The sequence below is a fragment of the Lathamus discolor genome, chromosome 6, assembly GCF_037157495.1.
Source record: "Lathamus discolor isolate bLatDis1 chromosome 6, bLatDis1.hap1, whole genome shotgun sequence".
In the NCBI taxonomy this organism is placed as follows: domain Eukaryota; kingdom Metazoa; phylum Chordata; class Aves; order Psittaciformes; family Psittacidae; genus Lathamus; species Lathamus discolor.
Window position 1 is genome coordinate 66269032 of NC_088889.1, and position 10539 is coordinate 66279570.

Consider the following 10539-nt stretch of genomic DNA (forward strand, 5'->3'; position numbering starts at 1 on the left):
TGAAGCCTCTTTGGTATGGAGAACGATGGCTGAAGTACAAATACGGGGAGTCCAGGCAGATTGACTATATCACACTCCCACCAACCTGCCAAGGCAAGCGCCATGTGCTTACTATGGTGGAAGCAACCACTGGATGGCTTGAAACATACACTGTGCCCCACGCCACTGCCCGGAACACTATCCTAGGCCTTGAGAAACAGATTTTGTGGTGACACAGCACCCCAGAGAGAACTGAGTCAGACAAAGGGACTCATTTCCGGAATAACCTTATAGACACTTGGGCCAAAGAGCATGGCATTGAGTGGGTATATCACATCCCATACCATGCACCAGCCCAGCGAGGTAACTGGGAGTTACCCGGAAGGGCACGGTCTCTCTTTGTGGGGGTCGAACTCCTTTGGCGGTGGTATCGTATTCTCTTCTCTTGTTATTTTCTCTTATCAATATTATCACTGGTAGTAGCAGTAGTGATTTGTGTTATACCTTAGTTACTGGGCTGTTCTTATCTCAACATTCTTATCTCTTATCCTCTCGATTCTCCTCCCCATCCCTCCGGGAGCAGGGAGGGTTGCGGGGGGGGGGGGGGGGGGGTGTGTGAGTGAACGAGCTTTTGTGGTTGGGTTTAAACCACGATAGTGAGACTGTTACCTTTGCTTTTATAAGTCTTGGCTCAAGACCTGTATTTTTTGATGCAACTTGCTCCATCTTTTTCTTTGAAAGACAGTCATGTTTTAGCGATAGTGTTAGCAGAAGTGTAATAGTAACTGCTTGTTGAAACAATTTTTCAGCTTCCAGCATTTAGTGTGCTGTCATGTTTTGGAATTAATAGAGTGGAGTACAAACTGCCTTAACACTCTATACTTGGAACAAGCTCCATTTTTTTCCAGGTAATTTGTTGAGCTCATGCTTATATACAATTGACTTCTGATGAAATCCCCAGCTCACAGTTTGTTTACTTCATTCTTCATCACTGTGTTTACTGAACCATTTATTTTAAAGTTCCCACAGTTCCAAAGAAGTTACAATACAGCCTTATTAACTCTGATTATCTTTCTTTGTCAACTTCAATTACTTTATCATCCAACATCTAAATCTCTATGTTTGTCTTTTATTCTAGGTTTACATGATATCATTAACATCATCGCTATTTTCTAAATTCTTAATGCACAGTTTCAGACCATGTAAATTCACAGCATTCCTTGGCATTTCATATTTGCAGTTCTTGAATGGCTGAAATTTACTTGACTATACATGAAAAAACTTTGGCAGCAGTGAATTCATCATATTTTTACCTTTTTCATGGTTTTGTCATTCAGAGAGTTTAAAATAATATATAAGGGGTTTGACAGAGGCTCTAGGTATAGCATTTAGAATGAAGAAACATTAGGCAGTCCATCAAAAACTTGTTTAGACTAGAATTTTCAGACCGCCCAGCTGATGGACTGAGGGGTATGTGGTTACATACATGAAATCTATGAATGAGCTTGTCCTGCAGTTTGTTACACTCGTTACTTGAAGACACAGTTAAGTTGCTGCAAATTTGTGTTCCTAGTAATTTAGATTCCTGTAGATGATGTCCTATAGGCAGAATGAAAAAAATGTATAAGAATGATGGCTACCAGAATTCACAGAGGAAGGCTCCTTTGTAGGGTAAATGGAGAAATAGATTTCTTTACCTTTAGGGCTGCAGGAATTTTGAAGCATAAAGAAGCAAATTACTTGCTAAAGATGCCTGTTATTTGCTACTCTACCTCTTGCAGATCTCTTAGAGAACTTGCTAAAACATAGTACGCAGAAAAGGGGGTGGGATTTTCTAGAACTGGTTAAAGTGTAAATGGACTTTTTACCACTTCTGAGAAAGTTCATCACAAGCTTTGTACAGAGAACAGAGTACATGCAAAAAGTGCTTTTAAGATACTTTTGTCACAGCTGATATAACAGTGATTTCAAAACCTGAGTGTCCAAAGTATTAAGTGTTTAGACCTGAGTACTGCAACAACTGGTTAGCACAGATGATGTCCCCTAGCAGACATTCACGTTTTCTATTTTTTAAGTCAGATCTTTGCACCAAAACCCAGTAAGAGGAAGATATTGTAAGGAAAAAAAAGAAAAAAAAGGAGAAACAAAAAAAAAAAAAAAGCAATATAAGCAATAACAACTTTATTTAGTACTTCTGCATGCATTGAAAGTCCATACTTTCTCTGCTATAAAGGTCTTACAAATCTTAGTAAAACCAGATTAAGTATATCAATCTGTATAAAGTTAGGTCAAGTTTTCTAAGTTATAGAAAAGAGTGGTGGGTTTTTTCAAGTGCAAGAAAAGTTGAAAAGGAAACAGGAAACTTCTATGATAGAGAAGGATGGATACAGGAGACCGAAAGAGTGGTGCAGAGCTAAAATGAGAAAGGAAACACTGTAAAAGGTTGAAGCAGGTAGACTGGCTTTGATCTGTTGTGGAAGAGTATAAAAAAGACTTAAGGTGCAAGCTGACATAATTTGTGTAGAAATGATGTTTAGGCCTCTGTAGGTAGAGATGCTACATGTGGACAAACATAAAGTGTAGCTAATTGAGTTTCCTTCAAATGCTTGAGCCCATTATGCACACCTCTTCATTTAAGAGAAAGCTATCATTCTGTCTTAGATTCACACTGTAAGCATCCATGTGATAGTTAAGTGATGCTGTGCCTTTCATTTAATTTTAGAATAGCTGATTCTTCCACTGGTAACTAAATAAAACCGTTACACTATGAACATGTTAAAGGGTTTCTTTTTGGAGAAATAAAATTAAACAGCAGCTTTCAGCTCTGAAGCCTTTTTATGTGGGTGCAGGGTCAGCTCTGCTTTAGGTCAGGATTATGAATGTCTTTTTTTATGTATAATTATGGGTATTTTGTAGACTTATAATTAATTCATTTGGGTTTAAACACAGTGGATGCTTGTGTCTTCTGGGGTTTATGTGGAGTTGATACAAACTGAAAATAACCCAGAGGACTGACAGTTTATGTTCCCAAAGCAACATACTTTTTCCCTTCAACCACCTCATACTAGTTTTATATTACAATTGAGCTGGTTAGTTTTGAGCTGTTTATCCTAAAATGCTCTTTAAAGTCTATTAAAACTCCTTTTTCTGCTGGGTGTTGCATTTTCTGACACAAAACTATTAGCAGGATTATTTTTCAATTCATGGTTTACTTGCAGACTTTTGTAGCTTAGTAGGGAACATTTTTATGTATTTAATTTTTTTTTTTGGCTTTATAATTTCTTTTTCTGGTGACAAGGTAGCTAGGTTTATATCAGAAGAGGCACACTTGTGATAAAAACATTAATTTTCATGGTCTCCTTTAACACTTTGTTGCAATTAGCTCTTCTGTTAGAAACTGAGAGGCTCAGAAAGTGAAGATCCAGCTCAATGATGCTTGACAGAAAGATAACACTGAGTGACTTTGTGTCCTATCTTCTGAGTTATATTGTAGATACCACACCTGGGAATGATGGTGGTCGGTAGTGCTGGTAATATTCCCTTCCTCACCCTGTAGGATTTTGGTTTTGGCCAACTGTCTTATATCTGGGAGCAAGATTCCTAAAAATAACAAATCATTTGAGAACCCCCACCCTGAGGGCTCTGGGGTTAATCTTCTTTGACTAAATGTTGCCCTATATCAGTTTGTGAAATGCTGTACCATGACTCAGTCAATCATTACCACAGTAGTCTTAGTTCATGTTCAGTGATATTGATATCTCTTAATCTACTTATTTTCTTAGTTAGCTTATAAGATTCTAAAGTGCTAGTTTTGCTTTAGCAGCACTGTTTAAAAACCTTTGCATTAATCTTTAAACTCTCCCTCGCCAAAAAAAGTCATGGTTTAGACATATTGGAGTTTTGGAAGAGGAAGGAGAACATAAAATAGTAATGCCACAACACTGAAATAAAAGAAGACTTGAATGAAATCCTGCGGAGGTAAAAAGGTATACCTTTTTATAATTATATATAAATATATAATTGCATATTTAATTTTGAGATACACTTACAGTAACTTTAGCGAGCAAGCATATTAGTGATAATCTGTCTTTCATGTAGCTGTAACACCTACAGGACTCAGAATGAGAGAGGGTCTGCCTTATGGAAGGCATTCTTTCAGAAAATGCTTGAGGAAACAATGTACTTGCTCCAAAAGATTTCATTATCACTGTTCAGAGGTTAGATGCATAGTGTGGTAAAAGGTATTTGGTACTGCTTCCTGCCTTCTTGGACTCATTGAATTTGACTTTGTCTTTTTCTCTGCCAGGGTGGGATGTCACTGTTTTGCTACTGTTAGACCAAGGCGGAGACTCCACATACCTGTCAAGCTTCCTTACAAGTATAAACTGAATTTAGCATCTGCAGTCATAATTTTGAGATTCTGTGGAGGGATGAATGATATGCATCTTTTTCCGCTCAGTTTTTCCAGTTTTTTGCCCATGTGTTCAGAACTCACAGTAAGCTGCAAAACCACATTTACCACACAAAACTAGGGAAGGTGCTAAAGAAAATGTCAAAGACTACTGGGCACTGGAGAGATGCATGTAAGACACCAGTCCACAGGCTTTTCTTCCTGCTAGCGAGCCAGCAGTAACTGTCCTGAATGGGCTTTTACACTTGTACAGAGGTGCTTTGCTTGTTTTTTTTAGTTCCAATTGCTTTAAAGTACTTTATTTGATAACCTGTTGCAGTAATTTCACAGGAACCAAAATGTTGACTACTGGCCTGGCTGATAACCCCTGAATTTCTTCTTCCTCATTTTATATACAGTATATTGCTTTTTCCAGACTTTTCTACCATGAAGCATTGATGTCAGTCAATCTACCTAAATAATTCAACAGCCAAATAATCCATAACAGTACATTTTTTGTCATCTCTTGACTAGTCTGTGAGAGCACTTTAAATGTGGGTGCTGCACAGGGTTAGGTAACTTAGAAGAAGAGCCCTTCAGCATCAAAGTAATGTTTCTTTTAACACTAGAAATAAAGCTTTCAGTGAGAAAAGAAAGACTTGGAACAACCTTTTTGTGAGCAGGCCTACAAACCTACCTAAGCATATATCTTACCACGGATAGATGACATCTTTGGCAGGTGAAGCTTTTTTAACAGTCTCATTAGGAATCTATATCTGAATCTAATTCCCAGAAAGAACTGCTGCTTCTCTTTCTTGGAGAGTATCCAATTTTAAATCTGTGCTTCATGTCTTTGGGACCTTCTGTCTTGAGGCTGTTTACACAAAACCAGTTTTATAGGTTGACTATAAATGAGAGTTCTGAGTTCATTCCTTAACAATACTGTGTAAGGAGATGCCAGTCTCAAAGCAGTCATTTTCTCCCTGCCTCCTTCTCCAGACAGAACCTTACTGAATTTATTCAGACATCTATCTTCCCCGTAGCAGGTCAACATGAAGTATTAATACATTATTACAAGGCAGCTTCAAATCCATTACAACAAGAATGTGTAGGCACACCAAGAGAAGAATGGAAGAAATGCATGCCATTCTCAAGGTCATAATGTAGCCTTCTCAATAAAATTTAATTGCCCCTGTTTTGAATGATACTGAAGAGGCAGAAAAAAGTTAAGCTGAAGAACAAGTCTACAAAGGAAATTAATATACCACAGTAATAAAATTAAGATCCATAAAATGCCAGACATAAGATGAAAGCAATAAGTGAACTATGTCATAATGCCAATTTTAGAGTAAATAACATGTTGCTTCAGCTACCCTCTAGTGATGAAACTAGAAATCTGGTCATGATAAAGTCAAAAATAACTGTGAGACCAAATCTTCATGAGGGATAATGAGGTTCCATCAGCATTAACAGAGTGTAAAATCCTGCTAGGTAAACTGACACATGCCTTTGCTACTGATTCCATCAGGAATAGACACACTATTTATCTAGTGAACGTAGTAACAACTTGGACTGAAAGTGCCTAAGTTTGAAGCATCCTGAATTGGAATATGTCAAATATAGAAGGTTGTGCCTCTGATTATAGTGTGGGCCATTCCTGTTCTCAGCATTGTAGATCATTTTGCTTTATACTCTTGTCAGTATTACAGTTTGCACAAGTGCTAATGCTCTGATGTTACTGTATATGCTCTTCATTTTCTCCACATTGTGTATCAACAGAAGGAAGAGGGAAAGCAGCTTAATGTCATTTTGGTCCAAGGAATATGAACAACAAACTGGCTTAAATGAAAAAGAGCAGTATAGTCATGTCTTTATTCTGGTGGTTCTATTCCAGTTGAAATTATTTGTATATCATCTTCTTTTATGGGAAACCAGCAACGGAGTTCTTAAAAAATTACTCTTTCTGGAGACTCCAGTGCAAAGCATTTTTCCATTATAGCTCTTCTCCTCCTGGAACTGTTCCCTGTAATTCTAAAAAGAGCATCATTCTTAAACTCTGAAAGATGGTACAAAGAGTCTTCTGCAGAGGTTTCTATTTTCTTCTACAAGTCAATACTATAAAATGCAGAACAGTAGTTGGAACTGAAGCGCAGGGTGCTATCATTATAATTTTCTTGCAGAACACTGAAAAACTTGATTTTCTCCATTGCATGTAGCTGTAGTAAAGTGACAAGAAAATCTCTTGTAGTACAGATAGCCTAGATTTGTCATAATATCCACTGTGTCTCCCTGGCACAGTGGCATATAGTTTATTCACTTTTCTTTGTGCAAAGGGAAAGTAAGACGCACAACAAAAAGTAGGTTGCAGAAAAAAAAAACCTCAAGCGTTTTCTAAATTATTGTTTTAAAGCTGTAAATGAACAGGTAGAGAAGCAATGAAGTCATTTAAATGAAAGGTACATTCATAGTGGAGTAATTCAGAGATTAACTTTGAGGAACAGGGTTTTGTAAGTCTTGAGGTGAACAAAGAGAGAGGAGAAGGAGAATCTTCTAGACCTTTAACACAAACATTACCTGTGATAACAGCAGTCACCTTTGGGGGAACACAGCACTTTCACTGCACAGCACAGTTGAACCTGGAATAGATATTGTGGAATATATGGGGTTATAACCACATGGCCCTGCCCTCTGCAGTACATTCATTTGTATGCTTATAGTACTTTCTGTATTTGCACTCACATTGAGCTGCCACAAGAGGACTTTGTAGGGATGTAGTGGGTTCAGCTGTAGCAGTCGAGTCAGCTGAATCAGACAAATCAGTTTCTTTTTCTAAGTATAGTCCTATTCTCTCTTCTATAGCAATTTCCCAAATTGTTTGCCCTGTTTAAGCCATACAAATAATCTCCCCCATTCTTATTTTTGCTTGTAAAAAAATATCTCTATGCTACACTCCTTAGATTGTTTCCTCACAGCATTCCCTACTGTACTGCAACTGTCCTCAACTCTGTCTTTTCCTACATTGTGTGATTGAAACACCTAAGAAAGTGAATGCCTAAATTGATTTCTCTACCATGACCAGATACATTATAGCACAATATTCAACTTAAGAATTATTACAAAGTATTTTGATTATCAGTAATTATAATGATTTTTTTTTCCCTCTCCAAATCAGAACTGCTGTTTGCTTACTGTTGTGTATGTAAAATCATTTTTGAGCGTCCTCTGCATACCTGCACAATGCAAATACACAGCTGTGCCTATGGGTGTGAAAACCACGAAACCTTAAGGCTCATAGGGCTACTCTAGCATGTACGATTGAGTAGCTGTTTAAGGAGTTTATTCAAGGAGGGTCATTATACTGCATGTTACTGTATATGTTTTCATTAGATGTTCTTTTCTGTTACTGTTCCATTTTTCTTTACAGGTAGTTTTACACTGCCCAGTATTTTATACTTGATCCCATCTTTTATGGTAAAATTCAAACTCAGTAAAGATGAAGCAGGCCACATTTTGAGGGCAAGTTTTTTAAACCTGCATGTTAATCTCTGCTTAATCTGGCTTCCTGAAGTAGGTAGTGTCCTTTTATGTAAAGTGCTAACTCAAATCATTGCTATTATACTAAAGTGCTGGAAACCCACTGATGCTGCCCTGATTCAAAGCCTATTGGAAGAAATGGAAATCTACTAATTTCAGTGAGTTTTAGGTCAAGCCTTTCCAGCCAGTGTGTATACATGTGCTTCTTCAGATATGTTAAAAGCACTCCGTTATCTTGTCTGGCACTGTGGAATGTCCAAAAATAATTCCTATATTTTCAGAAGATGGAACGCTAGTGTGGTCCTGATGTTTGCAATGAGGATGAGCAGATCTCCTGATTGTCTGGAATCTCAACATGCTTTATTTTCAGAAGGTTTGCAGAAATAGTTCTGGTTTACAAAGCTTTATCCCCATTTTAATTTATTCTCTTTCTAGAAGTGATTATGAAAGCAGTATTTTGCAACAAGCAGTGCTTGTTAAAGGGACCCGTGGTCTACACAGTCTATTAGGAGCAGAGGTGCACACAAAACCTAACAGTTAGTGACCTAGATGCACTGTTCTGCATTTTTCCCCCCCCTGAACTAGACAGTATCTTTCCCCCTACTTTTTGGTTTTATTTTTTATTATATTTTTTAACCTAACAGCTTTCCTGGTTTTTTTGGGTGGGTTTTTTTTTCTTTTTTTTTTTTTTTTGGCTGTCTTTTCGCTCTCTTCATTGAGTAGTTTTTGTATATACTTCTTTTTAACCAGAGTTACTGAAGCTAAAATATTTCAAATGAGCAAAAAGAATTGGGAGGTATCTTGTTTAGATATAATCTCAGATGATGATTCATTAATTATAGCTAGGCTGCATAAAGAAAAAAGAGAACAATAAGGGATAATATCCGCTGTTAGAAAGATGAAGAGGAAAAGTTTTTTTAGTAATATGTTCTTACATTAAAGAAACAACCAAGCTATTCACTAATACAAAGTAGGGTGTCTCTGTTATGTCCATGTGAATCCCTGTCTTTATTAGTGTAATTCAACCATATTATATATGATCTATATTCCAATCATTCCTGCAGGCTCCAAAAGGCTAGGAAATAATCTCAAACCTTTCTAAATAGGTAAGATCAACACAGGTACTGATTTTAGAACAGCTTAATAATGACAATGAGTGATGCACAGAGCATCAAATTTGGGGAAGAGGGAATGACTTATTTTCTCTGAGGTCATAGATTAGAAGCTGTAAAACCAACCCCATTTTCAGATATAAAATACAATACCATAATCCTATGATCATATTAAAAGAATAATAGATTTTTATGCCAGAAGAAACCATTAGGACTGTTGAGTATGTGGCAAAGGGCTACATTTTCCTTTGAACTAGGCTATATATTCTAGTTTCCAGACTTCAGCAGTAATACTCTAATGTGTAATTTAGTTGGGGTACATTCATCCTTAATAGTCCATCAATTTCACATGAGTTTAAAGTGTTTATTTCCTGTACATGAGCCTATCAAATCATCATGAATATAGGTAATAAGTTGACTTTTGTAATCTCCTCAGGGCAACAAAAAGGAATCAGCCACTGTGCTGTATATAAACAAAAGAGCCATGAAATCTCCTAACTTATAATCACATAAATAATGAGGAGCTTGCTAATAAAATGAAACAAAATAGAATACCAAATTCTTTGTAAAAACATCTAAGAAGCCATAGAAGCGCAATTCTTCAACAGTTAATGTTGGGATATTGCAGCCTAACTTCCTATGAGCCTGCTAATCGAAGTAACTCATCATAGGCCAGGTTGGATGGGGCTTGCAGCCACCTGGTCATGTGGAAGGTGTCACTGCCCATGGCAGGACCTGAAACTCTGTGAGCTTTAAGTTCCCTCCTGACCTGAACCAGTGTGGGACTCTCTGATTAGGATCACATTTCATCAGTGACCAAAATGGTGACTGATGTATAGACTCAGTTAACATATGGTCCCTAATCAGAAGGGGGATAGATAAATACATTACTGCCTTGTGTCTCAAGGGAGATTAATTTCAATAGCTTGTGATAGTTATGGTGCTCATATATATGTTCATATCTAAATAGCCATTTCAAGAAAATATTTACTAAGATACTTAACACTTCTGTAACCAATGAGATACTTAAAAAAATCTAAGTGAATTAAAAGGACAGCGTGGGTCAGAGTGGTGTCTCTGCTCTCCCTAGTTACAATATGAAGGATAGTTGGGCAATTGACATGGGTGTTTCCTATTTCCGTATGACTCTGCTTCTGAAACCCCAACCCAAAATTCAGGTGACAACTTAGCCGGGCCTTACAGGATTACAGCATTCCATCTCAACTTTGAGTACTCATCCAAGTGCAGAACATTTTTAATTAAGAGTTTCGATGTATCCCTCAGTTAGTAAAGAATAAAGCTTTTGGGTGCTTATTCGTTTTCTGGTTGTGTAGAAATGCACTGCAGGATAAAAAGGATTGATTGATTCCTTTTTTTTTTTTTATTATTATTATTATTGCTTTGTTCTTTTGAGTTAATTTGAGATGTGGGTTAAATTATTCACTTTTCCCCTGAATCTATAATTAACTATGACTTATACTGAGAGATTTCACTGCATGATAACATAATGTCAGTTATTTTTAT

General features: G+C 37.0%; 1 long non-coding RNA gene across 1 annotated transcript; it reads right to left on the minus strand.

The window, feature by feature from the left end:
• Positions 1–6227: 6227 nt before the first annotated feature.
• Positions 6228–7017, minus strand: LOC136017953 (uncharacterized). The gene is made up of 2 exons (XR_010614160.1): positions 6944–7017; positions 6228–6400 (listed from the first exon to the last, which is right to left on the minus strand). It is a non-coding gene; the product is annotated as an uncharacterized LOC136017953 (long non-coding RNA).
• Between the last annotated feature and the right edge of the window lie 3522 nt (positions 7018–10539).